General features: G+C 63.7%; 1 protein-coding gene across 2 annotated transcripts in view; it reads left to right on the forward strand.

Moving 5' to 3' along the window:
* LOC123616957 (chemokine-like protein TAFA-5) overlaps positions 1-22,277 on the forward strand; it is a 169,489-nt gene that overhangs the window by 124,973 nt on the left and 22,239 nt on the right. The window lies entirely within an intron of this gene.

A 22,277-nucleotide genomic window follows, 5' to 3' on the forward strand; every position in this document is an offset into this window, starting at 1 on the left:
TCGCGGTGTCTGTGCGACCCCTCGTCGTGTGCAGCGGTGTTTTGTCATCGTTGTCGCTGTGTAGGATTTCATCGTCTGGCGGGACCATCATTTAACTGTCTATTCCCAAGAAGATGGGTATTTGGGCTGTTTTGAATTTTCAGTCATTGTAAGTATGGTGCTGTGAACGAGAAACACTGCCCCTGTATCAGCACACAAAGGGTGCTGCCCACCGAGTCCCCCGCCGCTCCCGCGCCCCTGGCAGCCAGCGGAGGGGCTCAGGACGGGGACAAGCAGGCAGCCCGGCCTCTGTAGCCCCCAGCGGTGCCCCCTGAGGGGACGCAGGGTGGGAAAGCACGGGACAGACGGTGGCCCTGGAGCGCTCAGTGCAGGTCAGAGGGGTGATTTCAATGAGCCCAGACCTCTGCACCTTCCCGCACATAGAAAAGCTGTCTGGTTTTCTTTAATTAACAGTGATCTTTTAATGTCCCGACTACCTGTCTTTGTTGCAGAAACCCCTGCACACTCTGGCTCGGCCCCGCCTGTGCGGAGCAGCCCCTCGGCACTCCCTGGGGGCCTCCCCCGGCCCCGCGCGCGCAGGAAGTCCACTGAATGGAACGCAACTCGCAGCTTTGGGGCTGTGCATTTTTTCAGTCAACAGTGACCACGACTGTTGGTGGTGTGTCTTCTGGTGACGTGGACACATTTATCGTGGGCACATGCGTGCCCAGGAGCGTCAGAGACGCGAGCTGCCGGTGGCAGGATGGCCGGAGCGTCTCTCAGTGTGGCCGCGCCGCTGCGCCCGCCCCGCAGGTGTCGGAAGCTGCGTTTGCTCTGCGTCCCCGTTGGCCCCCGTCATTGTCGGACTCTGTGGTTTAGCCGTCCTGCCGGGTGCAGGGTGACGACTCGTGCGGCTCCGGGCTGTGCCGTGGTGACGAGCAGGCTTCTTGGGCAGCGGGGGGGCATTTCTCGTGAAGCCCCTGTCCGCATTCCCCCCCACCGCCCCCACTGCTGCTGGGCTGTTTGTTCATGTCGTGCAGGAGCGCTTTCTAGATTCTGCATCCGAGTCCTGCTGACACCTCCCGGCCTGGCCGGGCCCTTGCTTTACCCGTGTGCCTGGAAGAACAGAAAGTCCTAACTCTAGCCAGGACCGATTTGACAGTCTTTACGCTGCAGGCCGTGCGTTCAGTGGGTGGCGGCTGGTTCCCCGGGTCCTATGCCCTCTGTCGTCCGCGGGACACATTTGAGTCTACGGTCGGCTTCTCGCTGGTTCTCACGTGGCCTCACAGTGATCCCAGGCTGCATTTACAGCATCATTACTGAAAAATTCTAGCCTTCTCGACTCACGACAGTTTGACATGAAGTTCTGAAGCCTGATTCCGAGGCAGCAGGGGGGAGGCGGGGCTCACCCCTGACTGCGTCTCACCCGATTAGCTAATTGTCTCTTGCCGTCTGAGCAGCTGAGAACCGGGGCTGAGGCCACGCGTGGATTACCATGCATGCTCAGCCTGCCCCTGCCCGCCCAGAATGCTCACAAACTCGTGGGGTTTCTGTTTCCCTGCTTCCTTTTCCACCTTGTGAACAGCTCAAGCTGGAGTTTGCAGGAGGAAGTGACGGGGTGCTCCCATGCCCCCCCGCCACCCCCAGCCTCTGTCCAGCCCAGCCCCGGCCTCTGGGCCCTCCCGGGTGCATGCAAGGCCGGGCCCCACCAGGCAGGAATGCTGGCCGCCTTGGGGGTCCCTGGCCTGGGGGTCGTGGGCCCTTGCCGTGAAGGCAGTGCAGACCCATGGGCAGAAGCGGGCTCCAGCCTCTTCCTCCATCCAGGGCTGTCGGCCTCGAGGGGACCTTGTGCCTGATGACAGAGACCCCGCCGCGCCCGCAGACAGTGGGGGGCTTCCTTCCGTCCAGTGTGGCCCCACGGCCATGGAGCCCGGGCCAGGTTCTCCCAGGGAGACCTGCCTATCAGCTCCCCTGCTGAGGACCGGGCCACGTGTCCTGTTCCACGTTGTCTGGCTGGAACTTGTGTTTTTTCTTTGTTTTTAATTAAGAGGCTTTATTTTTAGAGAAGTTTCAGGTTTGCAGAAGAACGGAACAGAAAGTACAGAGTGTTCCCACGTCCCCCCCACTGTGACCCCACTGTTAGCGCTGACAATAGCGTGCTTGGTGCGTCTGTCACAACGGAGGAACTGACATCCATGCACCGCGATTACCCAGAGGCCACCATTCGTGTCACGGTTCTGTGTTGTGCTGTCTGTGGGTTTGGCCGGATACAGCATGTCAGGGACCCACCAGGAAGGTGTCACACAAAACAGCTGCATTGCTCCAGAGCCTGCTGATGGACCTGGGACCCCTCAACACCCCAGGGCCATTCCCTGAGATGGGGCGCATCCCTGCAAAGGGCGGAAGGGAGCTGCTACCCAGGGTGCGCCTGTCCCTGCCCCTGGCCGGGCCCGGAGGTGCGGCTCCGTGTGGGGCATCCTGGAGGCCAGCAGGGAGGCTGGGAGGGGCTGCCTCTTCCCTTCCGTGCAGGGAGCCAAGCAGTCGGTGAGTGGTAGGCCCGAGGACAGCCCGTCCTCCCAGCTCCGGCCCCCACAGAGGAGCCAGCGTCCAGGAAGCGGCTGATTCCAGGGCCTCCACCTGTCACCAGGCCAGAGCTGGAGCTGGACGCCCACGGAAGAGGGACCCAGTGTGTCCAGAGACCCAATAGAGCACCTGCCAGCCACAGGTGGGGGCAAAGTGGAACCCTGAAGACCGAAGACGGGGCCTGGGCCTCCTGCCCCCTCCCCCCAGAGCAGCCCAGTGTTTCATGTGCCTGGGTCCCGTCCCGCAGGTTTTGGAAAAGGCTCCTGTTGCTCCGAGCTGCAGGAATGGCCTGGCCACTCTCCAAGGCGCTTCTGTTCACACTGGTGGCCCTGTCTGTCCAGGAAGGCCCACACAAGGGCCCCGAGGACTGGGGACAGAGGGCATCAGGGCGGGGTCCCTGCTTCCTGCTCGGAAGGGCTGGGGCTCCGCAGAAGGCAGGTGCGTGGGATGGGAGCTGCTGCCCACAAGCAGCTTGGAGCCAGCGCCCTGTCCGGTCCGGCCCGGAGCTCTGGGGCCTGAGAGGGCCAGCCTGTGAGCGAGAGTCACCGCTTCCTGGCCTGGTTACTGCCGCCCAAAGCAAATTGCCCACCTGTCTTGGACCCCCCGCCCGGGCAACGGGCACACGTCGCAGGAAGAGGACCACTGCCCCTGAGAGTCAGGAGGCAGACTCGGAGAGGAGGGGGGCAGGCTGGAAGACTCCTCATAAAATTGCATTTCCTGAAATAGCCGGGGCCGTGATGGTGATGCGTCTGCCGCTGATCGGCTCGGACACGGGCACCGCGCGAGAGCCGCGCCTCCGGCGGGGGCGCTCCGCCCGCTCCTGGGCCACGCTCTCCTGCTGGTGCTTGTTGAACTCGCGGGCCGGGCCGGGACAGCGGTGCCTCTGTGGAGGCCAGCACTGCATTAGAGCCCACCTCCCGCTTAATTCAATTTCTCTTCTTTCTGACTCTGCTGACAAAAGTAATCGGCTCGTGGCTGCCAGGGCTGCAGCATTCCCACCGAGAGCTGGGTCTCGAGGTGTCCCCAGAGTCCCGGTTCTGGAAGGGTGGTGTGCGCCTGTCCCCCTCCTGGAGTACGTTTGCTCTGGGTCCACCCTGAGTCGAGGAGTGACCCTGCCCTCAACCTGACCCTGCATCACTGACCGCCCACGGGCATCAGAGCTGCTCTGCAGAGTGAGCCTCACCGACCTGCCCCCGGCCGGCAGGGGCTCCCAAGGCTCCACGGGGCTGGCTCCTTGGAGAGGAACCAACCAGAAAGCATCCTTTCAGCCTCCCTCCCGGGAGCGAGTTAGCACCATGACCTTTCTTTCTGAATAAGGTTGGTTTAAATGGTCCAGAACCGGGCACTGTGGGCCGCGGCATCAACTGAGAGCACCTGCTCCGTGTCAGGTGAAGCCCCTGCCCTCGGCCGCCTCCCCCAGCCCTGTCTCTCCTAGACTTTGCACAAGAAGGGTCCATGCTCACTGGTAGCTGGGTAACAGGATATCACGAAGCTCAGGTCTTCAACCCAAATCTCCAGACCCCCAAGGTCAGGCTGCTTCCAGCCTGAGCTGGCCTCTCCGTTCAGATAGTCAGGAATGGAGAAAACACGGCCCTGGCCCCTCGTCCACCAGGCAGCCGTCCCCGGTCGGTCGGCCGTCCCAGCCCGTGGGAACCACAGGCAGATGAAGCACGGCCTTCAGGAGCCAGACACCTCGACTCTGGCCTTGGGTCTAAAGCCTCCCAGAGCAGGCGGCTCTGGCTACGCACGTGCCCCCCAACCCCCAGTGCTGTAATGGGCTGCTGATCGGCCTGCGCGGTCTCAGGATGGCCGTCCTTAATTGTGGCTTTCGTGGCAAGTAAATACAGCATTCTTACAGCTCCTCTGTGGACGGCATTCCTGCCCGGCAGAGGTCGTGACGGTTTGGCGCACGGGGGTGTTCGGAGCGCTGGTTAACGGAGCACTTGCTGCAGGAAGGCTCCGTCGAGTGTGCCCCCGATACACCCGCCCACGTGAGCTCTGTCGACCTTTCAGGGGCCAAGCCAGTGGCCGGCTGGCAGCTCAGACCCAGGAGCGAGCCTGGGGCCAGCTGCGGCCTTCAGGGGCCGGCGGGCGAGCGGCCTGGGCAGAGCGAGGCCGAGGGCACCGCTCCCCGCGGCACAGAGCCGCTCCCGGCGCCCCGGGGTAACGGCCCTGCGGACTTACCGGCTCATCAGGGTGCGGACCACGCGGGGTGGAGGCGTTCTGTCCCGGCCCTGCCGGTGGGGAGCCACCTCCCGGGTGGGACGAGGGCGATGAGTCACCCACACTACGTGCGGCGGGAATCACACTTTCCAAGGCCGGGGATTCTCAGCACTGACTCACCTGCTTGGATGAAACCTCGTTCAGTCACCCTGTCACTGCTCGTGACCCGTGAATTAGGAGCCGGGGACGTGCAGTAGGAAACGCCGGCGCTCTTCCACGTTCAGGGACACCGTGGGCCCGGGAGGACCAGGACGCGCTGCTCGGACACACTTCTTAAGTCACGCCCTTGGTATTCGTGTTGATGCCAAGCGTGGGAGAGCCGTGGCCTCTGTTACGCAGCCGAGGTCAGGTGCTCGCCGGCCGGGCGCCCCCGGGCACAGGCTGAGCCGGAGGAAGCTCACCAGGTCCTGACCGGCAACTACTTCCCTCCGTCCAGCCGTCACTGTGGGGCCAGAGCCTTCTCCCAAACGAGAAGCCCTGACTACCCAGTGCATCCTCGGGGAGGCCGCCTTCCTCCGCATGACTCCAGGGCGCCCCGCTGGGAGCACAGAAGCCCTCCGCTGGGTGGGGAGGGGCCGCCGGGCGAGTGTCCCGAGGTAGGCTCCGCTCTTGCCCGGGAGTCAGAATGCTCAGCCCGACCGAGCCGGGAGCACTGAGGCCTTGGTGTGCCCGGCTGGCACCCCGGCCTGGACAGAGCCGTTTTCAAGAGGAATCCATGTGGTCAACCTGCAGTATGTGCCCCTACCATCAGACAGGCTTGTCAGGGAATCCCCCGGCTCCCCCAGAGCCCCTGAGACGCACAGCACCCTGGACGCGCAGGCAGGACGGTGGCCTTCCCCCAAAACAGCTGTCTCCCGGTGTGAGGGAGCCTCACCAGGGACTCAGCCCCAGATCCTGTCCGGCTGCACCCCCAGGGCCAGCTCAGCAGGAAGAGGGGTGGTGCCTCTTTTCAAGACCCAGACCCTGTCCAGTGACTGGGGAGTGAGCCCGGGGCGTGGGTCCAGTTACTAGGGTTCCAGCCTTGAGTCTTGCACTTGGCAACTGCGTGTCTTTGAGGAAGAATCTGTTTTCTCATCTGTGAGATGGGCAGAGCGCCTGCTTCAAGGACCAGAAGTAATAAGCGGCAGCCATTACTGCCACGTGTCTGCCAGTCCTGGCCAACGCAAAGACTCCCTCCCGTGAAATTCCCCGTCCCGGACTTCGACGGCTAACTCTCCTCCTTCTTTGCTTGTGTTTTAGCTCCTGGTCGTCAGGCTGTGACCGATGGGCTCTGGGAGGGCTGGTTGTGGGGACCTCCGCTGCCCGCATCGGTGCCTAACGTGGTCGCCTCCCTTTTTGGGGGGAGGATCGGAAAAGAGCAGCTTACTTAACATGTATCTTTAAGACTAGTGCTAAATACTGTTTCTGGCAGGTAATTTGGACAGGAGAGGAAAATGCAGCGAAAGAAGATGGAAACACCCCCTTCCTTCCCACAGAAAGCGCTCGTCTTCCTCGTGCGCATCCGGGAACAAAACCCCACGGGTGGGAGACATGCTGAAGGTCGGGCACACGTTTCCTGCCAGCACGGTTCGTGTCCTGTGCTGTCTTGGCTGTTACAGAACAGCAGCTCAAGGTCACCTCCTTTCAGGGCTTCCAAGACGTGGCCCACATTCACCTGGCCTCTCCGGCCGGGGGCGGCTGTGCGTCCCGATGGCGGCAGCCTGGCACACACTGTGCCCCATCTCCCCGCCCCGCCCCGGAGTCTTCTAAAACTTTCTTTGGAACTTCCGCGTTTGGGGGCATCGGTGGGTTACCACTAGGTGTGTGGCCCTCGGGCAGGACGAGGAATGGACACTCCCGTGTTCCTGGGGGACGTGGCCCACGTGACCTCGGATCACACCCCCCCAGCTGCCTGTGCTCTTCCCGCCGGAACGGCTGCTCTCCGTGGGGGCAGAACGGCGACACCCAGGCACCGGTGTTTCTGACTCGTAGCCTGGGCGCTGGTGGCCGTGCACGCCGCGTCCCTTCTGTCACTCCTGCTTCTAACTTCTGGGCGCTCCTCTGCTGTCTCCCTGCTTCCCCGTCCCCGAGGTCCACCCTCCTTTCACGTGAGCCGCGTCCGTTCGAAGCTCCGAGGGCACTCTGCGCAGGGCTCCCCGTGGTCCCCACCCCTGCGCCTCTGCTCTCTGGCTTGGTTTTCCGTCTGCTCCTCTCTGCACCGGCCTCCTGCCGCGGCTGCCCACCCGGACCGTCCTGGTGGCTCTGCCTGTTTCTGAACAAGGATAATCGGGTTAATGAGCTGGGATGCAGCTGGGGGCCCCCTGCTTCTGCAACAGGCTTCCCTCTGAAACTGGACACCGGGAGGACCAGGGGCCCAGCACTGCCCGGCTAGGAAGGCTTCACAAGCCCTGGAGGTGCACTGCCTCCCTGAAGCCTGCTTGTGTGTGACAGTGGGGAGGGGGCATGGAGGATAGGGTCACTGAGGGTCAGAGTTACTGCAGGCTCTGGTGATCGCTGTTTGGAATTCTTCACCGGCTGTGCGCCCACTTCCGCGTACCTGTCTGGCCAGCCCGCAGGTGGTTTGGGGACGCGTCTTCCTGCCTCGATCTGGGACTGATGGTTACAGCAGACGCTCTGTGGGTACCGGGGAGGGGGGCGTGGAGAGGGCGTGAGCCTCTCATCTTGATGCTCCAGGACAGCGTGGGGACACAGCTCTCAGCCTCTCAGCCTGGATATGGGGTCATGGGTTCCTCTGCTCTCACTTCCTGGGACACCAGCCCAGCTGCTCTGACCACCCCCAGGATGAGGCACAACTGTACCTCTCACGGTGGTCACTCACGCGTCTGTGGTCCCTCCTGCCCCAGCCGGGACGGCCCGCCCTGCCCACTGCACTCCCCCGGGATGAGGGCGGCTTTCAGGCCTATGTGCTCCTGGACCCCAGGACTTGCTCCCCTGTCTTTGACACAGTCAGTGACCTCCCGATGTGTCCTTCCTTGGAACACAATCCCGGTCCCACAGAGGCCATTGTGGCTTTATTGACTGAATGGCATGGTTTGCAAACTGCGCTCATTTAGATATCAGCATTGGGGCTGATCCGTTTTAATGCAATTAGACGCTGCATCCAGGGCCTTAATCACCATCTGCCAGAGACGGTGCACAGCAAAGGGATGGGAGGACCTGGAGCCTGGGGTTCAAGGGTGGGAGCAGGGGTCCAAGGAGGACCAGGGGCATGGGGAGGGTGGGAGCGGGGGTCCAGGGAGGACCAGGAGCCCGGGGAGGGTGAGCGAGGGTCCAGGGAGGGCCAGGGGCATGGGGAGGGTGGGAGCGGGGGTCCAGGGAGGACCAGGGGCCCGGGGAGGGTGAGCGAGGGTCCAGGGAGGACCAGGGGCCCGGGGAGGGGTGAGCGGGGGTCCAGGGAGGGCCAGGGGCATGGGGAGGGTGGGAGCGGGGGTCCAGGGAGGATCAGGGGCCCGGGGAGGGTGAGCGAGGGTCCAAGGAGGATCAGGGGCCCGGGGAGGGGTGAGCGGGGGTCCAGGGAGGACCAGGGGCCCGGGGAGGGGTGAGCGGGGTCCAGGGAGGACCAGGACCCCGGGGAGGGTGAGCGGGAGGGTAAGTTCTCTAACCCAGTGTCTTTGGAAGGAGGGAGCTGCCTCTCCCGCCGTCACCCTTTCTGATGTGCTGACCGAGCTCTCACTGTCCCGGGTTCTCTCTGGGGCTCAGGTGATGCTCCAGGGGCCCCCAAGCTCTGCTGCTCTCCCCACCTCTACCGGAGGCCAGGTGCTTCCATTGCTGCCCTGGGGGTGAGTGGACCCCACACCGGGAGGGACGCTGGGCCCTGATTCCAAGTCCACAGCTGGTGTGACTAGAGCCACCATCCGTCCCAGTCTTGATTTACTGGTGTGGACACTGCGGCCGGGGCCATGTGCACTGGTCACCACTGGGGCTGATGGGTGAACCTGAGCCCCAGGCCTTGTCCCTCCACCCCAGGCCGCTGACCTGAAGGCCAGGTGAGGACTTGAAGCCGGTGTCTTCTTTGGAAGGTGGGGTGCTGTGGGACCAGCCTCTGCGGCCTTGGAGCCGGTGCACTTGGACGGAGTGCCTGGAGCCCCAGCACAGCCTGGGCCGGCCTGGTCACCGCTGACAGCTTTGGTCACCAGAGACCCCAGGGCAAGGCCCCGGGCCAGGGCTCCGTGGCCCACAGGAAGCTTGGCTCGTCCCCGGGAAGGGACGCCTGCCTGGAAGGTACTTCTGAGCATCCTTGCCTTTAGGTCAGTGTCACCAAATCCATACTGGGACACATTTGTGCTGGACTTCATCCCGTGTCCTGGACAGAAAGCTGTGTCCTGTGCAATCAGGCCACACAGAACAATGTCACGTCCCAAGCTTCGGCAGGGCTGCTGACGGAGGGGCCGGTTTCACTGTCCTGCTGCCTGCCGCGGGGCTGGCTCCTCACCACACACCCACCCGGGACAGGAACACGCCCCGCATAAACTGTCACCCCACGGCGGCCCGGTGCTGGCCTCGGGAGTGCGGTTCTGGAGATGGGCGTGCCGGGGCTCTGGGGTGGAGGGCAGCGAGGGTGCCAGGACCACGCACACGTGGCGGGGACGCGTATCCACGCAGCAGCACCGCCATCCCGAGAGCCCCTCTCACGACTGCTGCTCACAGCCACACCCGCCGTCCGATAGCACAGAGCCCGCACCTCCCGCAGGGCCCAGGCCCAGGATCCCGGGGCTGGAGGTGGCGCCCCAGCGCTGAGTGTGCGCAGAGCTGCCTTGGGGGAGGCGGAGAAGGCTTCGCTTCCAGCCTCCTGCCACACGGGGCCGCACTCCTGCCCTGCTGGGCACTTGATCCTCTTCCAGCCGTGGCTCCCTGAGGTGGCAAGGAGGCCCGAGCTCAGTGGGGCAGGGCAGCCCCCAAGGACAGAGAGCACAGGGTGCCGGGGGACAGAGCTTGGCTGGCGGCTTTCCCAAACTGCTGCGAGACCCCAGGGCAGGTCTCCTTCATGGAGACCCCTTGTGTGCAGGGCGCTCGCGCACGGGGCCCCTACCTGGCGGGAGGCACGGCCCCGCGGGGGAGAAGCCAGAAACCCCGGACCCACCGTGCTGCATCTAGGCAGCCCCGCAGGCGCCTGGACTGCGTCCGCCCCACCCGCCAAGGTCGGAGGTGCTGGGCATCCCAGGGTGGGGCACCGGGTGCGTTCCAGTGTGCCCCTCAGGGCTTCCAGAAGACCCCAGCCCGTGAACCAAGGGTCTTGGTTCCGTGGGGGTTTAACTCTCTGGGGCCCTTTCTTTCTGATTCAGCAGCTCTGCTCAGATGGTTGGCAGTTCCCTGCAGTTTCCAGCGAAGAAAATCAGCAGTACTGGGCAAGGCCCCGTGCCCGGGCTGAACCCGAGCTCAGAGTGACAGGGGAGCTCGGGGACTGCAGATCAGAGCGGTAACCAAGGAAACCGCATCCAAATGTCCAGACCAAGTTTGCCCCATTTTGGAGAGTCTCAGAACACGAGGGGATGAAACGTCAAGCAAATAAACAGCCCATCAGGAGAGGCTGCCCTCCCGTTCCTTAAATCGAGCTCTGTAAGTTTACGACCCAGGCGAGAAGCTTCCCGTGGAGACGCACCTGCAAAGGGGGCCGCAGGTGGAAATGAGATGCAATCGGGTTAAGACGAGGTCGTCAAGGTGGGCTCCGATCCAGTGACCGGCGTCCTTATAAGAGGAAATGCCCGTGAAGACAGACTCGGGGGGCAGGCCGTGCGACAGTGGAGGCGGCCGGAGTGATGCGTCCACGTTCGTCCCGGGGAGGCGCGAGCCTCCCCCGGGCCAGCATCTCCCGACGGGGCCCTTTCCACAGGCCTCACAGCCTCTCCTCCACAGGGGTGCGGGGCCGGGGCCTCGGGGGCTGTCGGAGGCCGACTAGCAGGTGCCACGTCAGGGAGGACTGGGAGCAGAGCTGCGGGAACGGAGGTCGGTCTGGGGTCAGCCCTCCGAGAGCCGCCGGGACCTCTAGTTCCGTGGAAACTGAATGGCTCCCAGTTTACAATGGCAACCCCCAACCCCCCCCCCCACCCGTCTGCCCCACCATTGACTGCTCGGGAGATGGTCACAGGCTGCATGTTTACAGGTCCACTCCAGGCCGGTCAGAAAGAGCCAGGGACGCAGGCTTTGGAGCCCACGGGCTGTCCCTGGCCCCCGCATCTCCACCTGCCGACCTTCCTGGTGGAGCGCAGGAGAGGCGCGGGGGAGGGGAGAGGCGGGAAGTCCAGGCTGCCTTGTGTTGACTGCACGTTGGCTGCACGTGCCATGGGGGTCAGAGGGGATGCAAGGTGGGGCTCTCAACCTCAGCCTCCCCCTCCCTCCTCCTTCTGAAGCTTGTTCCGGGGGCTGAGGAGGGAGGGCTCCCCGAACAGTGGGCTCATTGGCCCTTCCTAGTGGGCATGGCCCTGTCTGAGGCCAATGGGCATCTCTGGTCATTGGAGGAAGGAAGGCAAGTTCAGGGTTTCATGGTGCTCCACACACCAAAGGTCTGGGGGAATGGATGGATGGATGGATGGATGGACAGATGGATGGATGGGTGGTTAAGGGAATATATAGGTAGCACGGATGGATGGATAGATGAACAGAAGGAGAAATGAATGGACAGAGGATGATGTTCTAAACATTTCATAGGCCTCAGGGGAAACTTTCTGTGAGAGATAGTAGGGCTGAGTCCTAGCGGGCAGCCAGTGTTTTCAGCCTCAGTGTCTCTGCCACGGCCACTGTCTCCCCGCACAGGCAGGACCACGAGCCCAGCCCGTCGGCCTCCCCGCCTCCTGGGGGACTGACCCGCAGCACGGTGCCCATCCCCAGGGGCGCCCGGCTGCCCCAGACGGCCTCTCTAAACCCAGGCACGTCCCAGCTCTGAGCGAAGGGCTGTGAGGTGTCCCCACGTGTGAGGACAGGGCTCCGCCCCGCTGCCCGCGCCCTGGGGACTGCCCCCCGGAGGAGCCCAGCCGCCTCTCGGAACCAGAGGGGAGGCGCTCCCTCAGCGCACGTTGAAGTGAACCGCCGGCTGCCTCCCTTGCCTCTCCTCTTCAGTAGCTCTGCCAATTTATGGGAATTTGCCCAAGAAAAACGGAGTGTTTTTTCCCTCTCTACTTACATTTCTTAATCCTAATGAAATAATGAAACAGGTAGCTTGTGACAACTGTGGTTTTTCTCTCTCAATCTAATTTGATTGCCCAAATCTGGAGTGTTCTCCACTGGCGTGGGACCGGGCGCCAATCACGGCGCACGGCCTCTCCGGCCTCCGGCGCCGGGGGGCCCTTCGCCGGCAGCTAATGGATCACGCTAATCAGAGAACCATCTTGAAAATTAATACCTTCTACTGTACTGTTTAAAGGAAAAATAATTATCGAGACTGTCCTCACTGAATTATGCTGTCGAGAAGTTGTAGAAAGAAAATTTTGCCTAATTGTAAAACGTAATCTGGGTTCTGAAGATTTTTCTTCTCAGAGTGATTAAAGGATTCAGCCGAGTGGCCAGGAGGAGAGCACGCCTCTCCCGCCCGGATCCCTGGGCGGCGTGTGCGGGGCACCAGCCTGGCCCGGGGCGGAGGCCCGGGGTCCGGGGCCGCGTGGGGGCCCAGCCTCCCCCCCGCCGCCTTCCCCCGGGTGGGCCACGCGGCAGGAGGAGGGCCCCGAGCCGGGGTGGGAGTGGGGGCTGCCAGCCCCACCTGCCCCCCTCCCAGGGTCTCGGGGTTCAGGCCACCCACAAACGGTCCGGCTCGTTCCTGGAACCCAGGGCCAGGGTGCAGCAGGGACCCCCTGCTCCTGATGAGTTTAAAGGAAACAGAGGCAAGTGCCCGTGGAGACTCGATGGGGCCGCGAAGCCCTGAGTGCTGCTCGCTCAGTGGGGTTTAGTCTGGTGGGTGCTCCGGGCCCCCAGGTCTGAGCTGACTTAACTCACTGGCTCCCGATTTCGGAGCCCAGGTCCCCCCTGTAGACGGCCAGCCCCCTTCCCACCCCAGGACTCCCCAGGGGCCCAGGCTGCTTCCAGCTGGCTGAGGGCCACCATGTCCTTCGGGAAGGGCGGGTCTGGGGGTGGTAACCGTACGCAGCCCGCGTCCCTCCCTGCCTCCCATGCGCCTCCCTGATGCTCTGCCCGGCAAGCTGTCTGCTAGCTGCTGCCCATCAGGGAGGTGGTCTGAGCACTGGGAGAGTTTCCCTCCAGGCACCTCCGCCCACTGCTGTCCAGGCTCCTCCAAGAGACGTGGGCTCACAGCCTTGAGCAAAAACCCTTCTTTTGCCCTCGGGAGGCTGCCCAGACGAAGGCCTGGCTCTCTGACAAGAGGCTGGGGTCCCAGCAGGGGTCGTGCTTGGGGCCCTCCCCCCAGCACCTCTCCTGTGCTGGTGATACACCTGGCAGCCAGGACCCTTGAGCAGGGGCAACTGCACAGGCTGGAACCCCGCGGACCACCTGCCTTGTATGGGGTCCACATTCCAGAAGGCGCTGCCTGCAAGTCAGGCGGGCGGCAGCGAGGCCCTGGGGGCCGTGACTGCCCGGTGGACTCCGGGCCACAGACATCCCTGCATGGCCCAGAGGACATGGCTTTCTAGGCCACATCCAGCATGTTGCCCCCACCCCCAGGGCAGCCTCCACTCCCCGGCCTCTCTGTGGCTCCCTGGATGCAATGCAACTCCCCCTGGCCCCTCCACAATGGCCTGGGCTCACGGTAGTGACCACATGGCCACCCCTCATCCTCCTGTGTCCATCACGCCCCCTGCCTCTACACTGCACCGTCTCTGCCCTCTCCATGTAGCCAACTCATCCTTCAAAGCTCGCTTCTTCCAGGAAGCCCTCCTAGCTGGCCCCAGGCCTCCTCTGAGCCCCACTGCCCTGTGGACAACCAGGCCCGGTGCTTTCCGTGGAGCAGTGTGTTCTCAGACTGACTTACTTTGAGCCCTGGCCCCGAGATCCTGAGGGGAGGCCCGCGTTCTCCAGCTGGGTGTGCTCCACGGCGTGGGGCTCAGCCTGAGCGAGTGACCCTGGCCCTCTGGGCCCGGAAAATAGAGGCTGACCGGCCACCTGAGCTCAGGGGTCCTGGTGACTGAGCTGTGCCCAGTCCCATCCCAGGCTTCCCTGCTGGATTCACCCAGGGCCAGAACTCCCCGTATCTGACGTGGGGCCGCCGGGCGAGGGAGGACTTGGGCCGCTGGACGAGGCCCTGCAGTGTCAAGGTATCTGAGAAGACCCCAGAAAGCTGCCAGCAGTCCTTGCCTGTGAATCAGGATGTTTCGTGTCCTGGGCTGGCTCACTGAGGTCTGTCCATCTCAGAGAACCGAGGAGACCAGAGCAGCTCAGGAGCCTGGAGCCAGACCCCGGGTGCAGCCCCTCGGAGAGGAGGCAGGCTGCTCCCAACCAGGATGGGCACAGAGGCCACCCCTGGCCCACAGAGGTCAGGCTCCAGGTGAGGGAGGGGCTGCCTGTCAGAGCCCTCCATGTCGGTCAGCTGGGAGGTTCCTGCCCTGGCCCCGTGAGGACGGAATGGAAGGGGGTCTGTGAGACCCAGTGCTAATGTATCTCTTCCCGTTGGCGTTTTGGGATTACCGTCGTGCCGTCTTGGGGCGGTGGTGGGGCAAAACCAGCGAGGGCAGGTGGGTGCGTGACCCGCACATGCGGTGCTGCGTGTCTGATCCCGGGACCCTGGGAACAGCGAGGGTGATGGAAGCGATGACAAGGGCACCCACTCCGGACCAGGAGCAGAGAAGCGTGATGGTCAGAGAAGATTCTGGAACGCTCCTCATTCCCGGCACTCCTCCTGGCCCGACGCTCACCTGTGTGATCATGGCGGCCTGCTCCCGCCCCCGCACCCACGCGGACACCTTCAGTGCACCCCCGTGTGCGGCAGCGCAGCGAGCTTTGAAACTGTCACCGGACCAGGGACGCTGTCCAGTGAGGACTTAGGTCAACGGCCAGGAGTGGCTGTGTCGGCTCGTGTCCCTGCCCAGGATGCTCTGTGCTCGTCCTGTGTCCCCACTCACCTTTTCCACTTGGACCCAGGAAAACTGCCCCAGCGTGTCCACAGTCAGTGGACCCCATGCCCCACCCCCTCCCCTGCTGGGACGTCTGGGAGCCGGGCCCACAGAACACGCTGGAACCAGGTGTGCGGCCGGGGCTGTTGTGACTCAAGGTCGCACGGCAGTCACGGCGCCCCCTCCCGGCTGTCAGCGGCGATCAGCGCCGACCGGGACCAGGTCCAGGCACAGACCCGACGCACCCTGGGGGGCCCCTGGGGCAGCATTATTTACTCAGTTCTTAAAAGAGGTGTCAGCGCAGCCTGGCGCCGGGGGGTCGAGGAGTGAAACTAACCCTGTAAGCCGGGGTGCGCGTCGGCACAGCTCACCCTGACAACGCAGACGGGCGGACCCGCGGCGCCTTGGAATTGTCGGAACCAGGCAGGACGCGTGGGCGCTTAGAAGCCCCTGGTGGTGTGTGTGTGCGTGTGTGCAATCTGCGTGTATGTGAGGAGGCCTTGTGGGGTTGCTGGTGTCCAGGACGAACGCCGTCCCAGGCAGGCCAGAGTGGGAAGCAGCTGTCTGTCACTGACCGCTGACCACAGACCCAGTGCGTCCCAGGCCGAGCGTCCCTGTGCCGGCAGCCAGGCCTCAGGAGCCGCGGGGGCTGGGATGCTGCCGGGTCCCCTGCAATGGCACCCTCGGACCCCCGTCCAACATCTACCCTCCACATGCTCCCGGGGCACCTGCTGGGGACAGGGAGGGCCTCGGGCAGTTGCCACCACTGAGGCCGCGCAGCCCTGGTGCCGTTGGGGTGGGAGGGGCAGCACGCACCTAGGCCTCGTGGAGTCTCCTGTGACCCCCACCCCTCCCGTGGTCACAGCTGGGACCACCGAGCAGGCTCTCCAGGGAGGGTGGGAGCCGCCGTGTCTCTGTGCAGCTCTCAGACCCGGGCGCTCGCTGGCTTCACGGCCACAGGATGGGTGTTTGTGGGGGATACTTACTCAGGCCCAAGGCCACCGGAGAGCCGCCCTCTGACGCTCCTCCCACAGATGCTCACACAGCCACCTGCAGCGTGTGCCTCGGTGCCGGCTCCCCGGGGACAGACGCCAGGGGACGGATGCCGGAGGACGCCTGAGGGGCCGCAGGCAGGGTCTGCCCCATCCCACGGGCAGCCTGGTGGGGCGCGTCCACGCACACGGAGACACTCAGCCCTTTGGTCGCTGGGTCATCCCTCTCCCAGAAATATGTCTCGAGAAAATAATTCAAAAGAAGGGAAGGCGTGTTTACAGAAGAGCTAAGCTGGAAAGCGGATACGGCCGAGACGCCCAGCAGAGCCAGGGGTGGAAGGGGACCGAGCAGACGCCAGCTACACAGGCTGTTTAACAATGTCAGGGGTGGGATCTGCCCCAGGGGGAGGGTCACCGCCTCGTCCCCTCGATGGCCCTGACCCTGGTCGTCTCTCTGGCTGTCCTGTCCCTGCCTGGCCGCCAGCGTTCAGGGTACAGTCACAGGACACGGCCCAACCCACCTCCACCGCAGGGCCGGCCTCGCGCGGGCAGCGGCCTGGCGCTGGGTGACAGCCGGCGCTTCGCCACAACGCAGCGTCCTAGCGCCGTTCCAGCCCATAATAACCATGGGAGAATGAACAGTCGGGGGCGGGGGCTTCACTCAGCTGGGTTGTTCTGATTTGCTCCCACGTCCGCCAGTCCTGGCGCCGGCCCCACCTCGCGGTCTCTGTCATCCCATCAGCAGAGGAGAAACCTGAGGCACAGGGAGGGCAGGCGCCTCAGCCAGGGGCCCGGCTGCGGGCAGCAGCGCGGGCGTGGGCTCGGGCTCCCGGACGCCACCCCGGCCCTCTCCCGGGCAGTCCGGGTCTCTCCTGCCGGCCAGCTGTGCCTGCCCGTCCTCCCACTGCCCCTGGGGGCCGGGTCCCGCCCGCGGCCACGTGGGATCAGAGCGCGCGGGGCTGCCCGGGCTCAAGTCCCCACGTCCCCCTTCCCGGCTGTGTGGCCTCGGCCAGTCTCCTCGCCTCTCGAGCTCCCGCGCCCCCACGTGGGATGTGAAGCCAGGGCTGATTCCTCGTAAGTAACGATCAATAGTCAGCGAGGCAGTGAAGGAGCACGTGAGTCCCGGGAGGTCCAGTGGTGTTTGAGCCCCGACGTTTCAAACGGGAGTTTCAGGGAGTACAGAAGCGGCTTCTGGCTACGTGGGGCCAAAGCGGTGTCTCCTGGGAACGTGCGCTGTCCCAGCAGACGCTCTGGTTGGTTGTGCTTCCCAGGTGGCTGGAGACCGGAGCTGCGAGGGAGGCCCAGGTGTGCCACACAGCTGCCGGCGTCCCCAGGCCAGCTGGGTTCTCGCCGTTGGTTACCTGTCCTTACGCCTTTGCTGCACTGTCTTCCAGAGCCCTGCTGATCTGACTCCTCCGTCCCCAGGGCCAGGCTGCCCTGAGTGGCCGTTGCAGGGCAGGTCCTCGAAGGGTAGCTCGGGGGGCTCCCCAGGGTGCCCTCTGACCTCCCAGCCCCGGGGGCCTTCCTGCCCCAGCTGGTAACTGCTCCCAGGAGGAGCCTAGATGTGCCACCCTGAGGAGCAGAAAGGTGGGAGCCAGGGGCCCTCCTAGGATCCTCAGAACGTTTCCAGCAGCAGTAGCTTCTCAGTCACGTCCTCGGGGCCCGTGCCTGCTCTTCACGTGTTAGATTCTTCTGGAACCCTTGGTTACATTTGACTCCCGTGGGGGGTGCATGTTTGTGTATATAATTAGCATCTTATATGCTCATTTTTAACGTCAGCCTCCCCTGTCCCCATGTCTGGATGTGGCCTGGCCCCCTGTCCCCCCCACGGTCTAGGACAGTCAAGGGGACGCACACTTCTAGGTCAGATGCTGCTGAGAGCATGGCCTCCCCATCCCGGCTGTAAATGGATGAGGTCCATTTACGACCGTGTCTGAGAACGTGGCCGGAGATTTCTGGAATCCCACTGGTTTTGTTCTGGATGATTCATTTTTCCAAGCCGTTGAGTAAAGTAAGCAGATTCATGTGTTAATGGAAATGAAGACACAGTTTATCCCAGAGGGAACCGTGCAACTTATGAGCAGCCAAGGGCGCAGGCGTTGAGCGGAGCAGCCCAGGCTCCAGGATCCCCGGGCAAATTAGCACCGCGGGTCCCCGTCCATCTGTCTGGACTCAGGCCAGCAGACAGCAGGCTTGTCAGCAGTCGCTGTCCGAGGGACAGTGCCATCCAGCAGACGCCAGGTGTCTTCAAGGTCATCTGGTTCCTTAGGTTTGGGGGGGTGGGCGAGGGAGTCTGGTGGGGGCACTTTTCTGAGATTCCCTGTCTTCAAAGCTTGTTTGCACTGTGAACAAAGAGGAGGGTCCCAGCACCACGTGTGTCCTGGCCACGGAGGGGGCGGGTGTAGCTGGCGGCAGGTTCCCCACAGCAGCAGTTCAGTTCCTGGAATAAGATGTCAGACACCACCCAGTGTGTCTGCACCACACATGTACACGTGTGCACACAACATACACAGCGTGCACACACATAGACACAAACACACAGCCACCCTGCCCAGCACTGTCACACGGGGTCAGCAGCCGAGCACAGAGGTGCTTGGCCCTAGGAGGCTCCCTGTGGCTCTGCTGAGCTGACTGAACTGGGGTCCACTCAGACCCTCTGTTGCAGCAAACTGTGTTACAGCTCAGTGTTACAGCTCAGTTGTGACAGCAGCCTGGATCCAGGCGAGAGACCAAGCAGCACTCGGAGAGTTGGAGAACTCAGGTTTATTACACCAGTGGGCCCAGAGGAGTTAACACTCCAAGCTCTGGGCCCCGTCTGTAGGTTTACACAGGCTTTTATAGGCTGCCAGTCTGCACTTTGCAACATCGTATGCAAATAAGGTATAAAAAGGTTGACTAATCAAGAATGAGCTTTTTAGAAATGGACCAGTCAGGAGTGAGCTTTATGCAAATGAGGTGTTACAAATAGATGAATCAGGAGTGAGCTCAGGGAACCAATAGAATCTTAGGGGTAAGTTCTGCTTTCCTAGCAGCAAGCCGTTTTACAGAAGCAAAAAACGAGATAACGCCACCGGGCCAGGGAACTGGACGGTGCTGGCGGGAAAGTAGTGGCCCTGCCTGGGGGTCCTGCTGGTCTTTATCATGGGGCTTCCCGCCTCACCTCCACCACCTCCCCAAGACCCCCACTGGGAGGCTGAGAGGAGTAGAACGGGAGTGCACAGCCCCTGGGGAGAAGTTACAAAGCTAAGTGCCCCCTTTGAACAAGGTGGACCCGGGTTCCCTGGGGCCCGACAGCCTGTGCCATCGGCCCCGGCCCCCCCGCATTTCCCTGGCCTCGCATGGATAGTCTGTTCACCGATGCAGCAAATTCCAGGGCGGCGGCCACTCGAGCTCTGGGGCTGAGCCAGCGGGGGCCCTCCGGGGGCCTGGAGAGGGCAGGCGCTCGGGGGATGTTAGCAGAAAATAGGCAGCAGCCGAGTGCCACGGGCCTCCCCAAGAAGGTGCTGCTGGCGTCTGCTCCTTGAGGCCGACTCCAGGCTGTTTTGCAGACTCCTGTGAAGTTCCAGGCATGAAGCGCCATCAGCTTTTTGGGGTGAAACTCAACCAAAGGCCCATCCCTCCCCCAGCTGGGGATCTGCGTGAATTTAGCCCCCGAGTCCTCTAATCCCCGGGGGCTGATCTTCAGGGGGGCGACCGCAGGGGCGGGCCGCTGAGGGCTTCCGGCAGGCTGAGCGCTCTGCTTTTCCTAGGATGAGAGCGCCCTCCTGGACTGCAGCTCCTGCTAGAAATTCCCAGCTGTGGGGGGAGCTCTGCTGAGGGCTCTGCTCCAAGCAGAGCCGTGACCAGAGGGCTCCGTGAACTCGGGGGAGCAGGAGGAGCCCCCCACCCCCGGCACTGGCCCCAGGAGAGCTCCCAGCATCTCGGTGCTGCGGGCGTGGCCTCAGGTCCCGGGCAGGGCGTCACCCAGGGCGGAGTGGCTGGTGGGAAGGGCGGGCTTCAAGGGCGGCCCCGCTGGTACCCGACTCCGGAGCATGGCCTCTGGGAGGGGACCCGCTGGGCCTGGAGCGGGGCCGGTGGGCTCAGGGGCAGGGGAGAGGGCGGGCAGGGGGCTTGATGCAGGGGAAGGGTGACCAGGCTCAGGGCAGAACATCCTGGGGTCAGGCTGCATCCAGGCTCCAGCACAGGAAGTGTGGACGTGTTTTTGTGGGATTGGCGGACAGACAGGAGAGTTTGGGTTCTGACTTGGTGGCCATGGGGCCACTGGGACCCCTGAGCAAGCAGCCAGTGGGTTTGGACGTGTAGCTCGTTCGTTTGCGTGTTCTGGCATCTCCTCCGTGTTGGGCATCTGCCTTGCGCGGACTCAGTGCCAGGCTGGCCCGCCCCCTCCAGGCCCACAGGCATCTCCCCCCACCAGTGTCCTCGGCGCCCTGCCCACCTGGAGCACCGCGGGTGAGGGAGCCCAGGCTGAGCCTGCGTCCGCAGTGCTCGGGCCCCAGGCCAGCGCAGACACGTCCCGCCGCACCCAGCTGAGCTGCTCACAGTGCGCTGGGGGCCTGCGGCTGAGCGGAGGGCGTTTCTGAGGTGGCCTGGAGCATTGCCACCTCATTCCTGTTATGGGTCAGGTGTCCGTGTGGTGGGGACACAGGCTCACTTCTCGGCACCCTCTGGAGACCCAAAGCAAGGCATTGGGGTCTGGCCCGAGCCTGACACGGGGATGGCACGCGGAGAGCAGCAGCATCGGCCGTGGGAGGCCCTGAAGCGGTCAGGGGAGGCCCTCCCCTGCGCTCCTCTCCCACACACTAGCCCCTCCCTGCTTGAAAGTTCAGCCTAGGCCTCCCCGGGTCCCTAGAGGTTTGCGGTTCTGTTGTTTCCTACTGGCAGGGGCTTCATTCTGGGGACGAGGTGGCCAGGAGCGAACCTCTGAGCCTGAACATCCTCGCAGTGGGAGAGTCTGAGAAAGGAGGCAGCCTCCTCATCCCGAGGCCCCAGGCACTGGCCGCCAGAGAGGACGGTGACTTGCGGGCCAATGTCCGCACGCGCACATGGTGGATACATGTGTGCAGGTGCATGCGCGTGGGGGAGGGGGAGGGGGATGGTGGGGGTCACTCCGAGGCGGGGCCGGGCTGAGTCCCGGGACTGCAGAGCCTGGTCAGAGGCTCTAGGTTGGCAGAGCTCGGCCACGTGAGGCCCCGGGGCCCAGTCTGAACAAACCTGCTCTCCTTCAGGCCTGGGAGCAGGCACTGGGCGCGTAGCCATTGTGTGACCCACGCCCCTGGCCTGCATGGGCTGAGGGCCCGGAGGTCATGACTCAGGAACAGGCCAGGTCGCTGTCCCCCGCCGTCAGCCCCCACCCCTCATGCTCTGTCCGCACCGGTAGCCCTGGGGTCGCCCTTCCCGGCCGAGAGCCTCCCTGACGTCAGGGGCTGGAGGAGATGAGGTTGTGATGTGTGGCATGAAAGGCCCTCTGTTCCTGGGATGTGGGGGCCCTGCCCTGCGCCTCCGACCGCCTCCCGCAGGAAGCGGGCTGCGGCCAGGTGAGTCCAGCTCCCGTGGCCAACAAAGGGCGTCATGTGACCGGCACCGCCGCCGTGCCCTCAGCAGGGCTGACCGCCCCGGCCGTGGTCCGCCAATCAGTGTGTCTGTTCCTTCTGCAGACACATCCATCTGCCTGCCAGCCCATAAGGGGCCCCGCATGTGTGTGTGGTGGCGTGTGTGCCTGTGAACGTGCATTCACTCGCACGTGTGTGCGCATCTGTGTGTGTGCCCGTGGGCACGGCGTGCTGTTCACACGTGGAGCCTGTGCGGGTGCAGGTGGGTGTTTCGTGTGTGCATCCGTGTGACCTCTGCTTTCCCATCTGTGTGCGTGCATGTGTGCGGACGTGCGTGGCCAGGCTCCGTGGCGGCACGACCGGGGCTGGGTCCCGGACCTCCCTGGTGATGGACGTCTCTGAGCCGGGCGCCGGGCACTGACAGCATGTCCCTGGGCACAGCCCAGGGGACAGAGGGGAGCACAGATTCAGACGTTTTTCAGCCGCACGGGAGCTTCCCACCCCGTCCATCCTGGCTGATCCTGAGAAACCCTTCCTCCTTTCTCTAGCTTTTCCCGACCGTCTCTGGGCCGAGCACGTAGGATTCCCGGGGATCGGCAGGTTGGAGAAGCGGTTTCAACCCTGTAGCTTCTTCATGGGTTTAAGGCTTGTATTTGCTGGTGCTCGATGAGGTTTGGGGGCCATCTTTTACTGTCACCAAAAGATGCCCTGGGGACGGCAGGACCTCCGTGGGGACTTCTGCAGGAGTGATGAGCAGACGCGGGAGAGAGGCCCGAGGGGGCCATGCTGGTAAATGCAGCCGGCCCGACACCTGCGGGCCCTAGGAGGGCTCCCCAGAGGTGGTGGCTGGAGTGGGCCTGCTGTCGTCTTTCATCTTGGAGGCGTTCCTGGGGCAGCCGGGCGGCCCTGCTCTGAAACCCACCATGAGCACAGAGCCAGCAGAGATGAGACCACCTTGTCTG

The sequence above is a fragment of the Camelus bactrianus genome, chromosome 12 (genome assembly GCF_048773025.1).
Source record: "Camelus bactrianus isolate YW-2024 breed Bactrian camel chromosome 12, ASM4877302v1, whole genome shotgun sequence".
NCBI lineage: Eukaryota > Metazoa > Chordata > Mammalia > Artiodactyla > Camelidae > Camelus > Camelus bactrianus.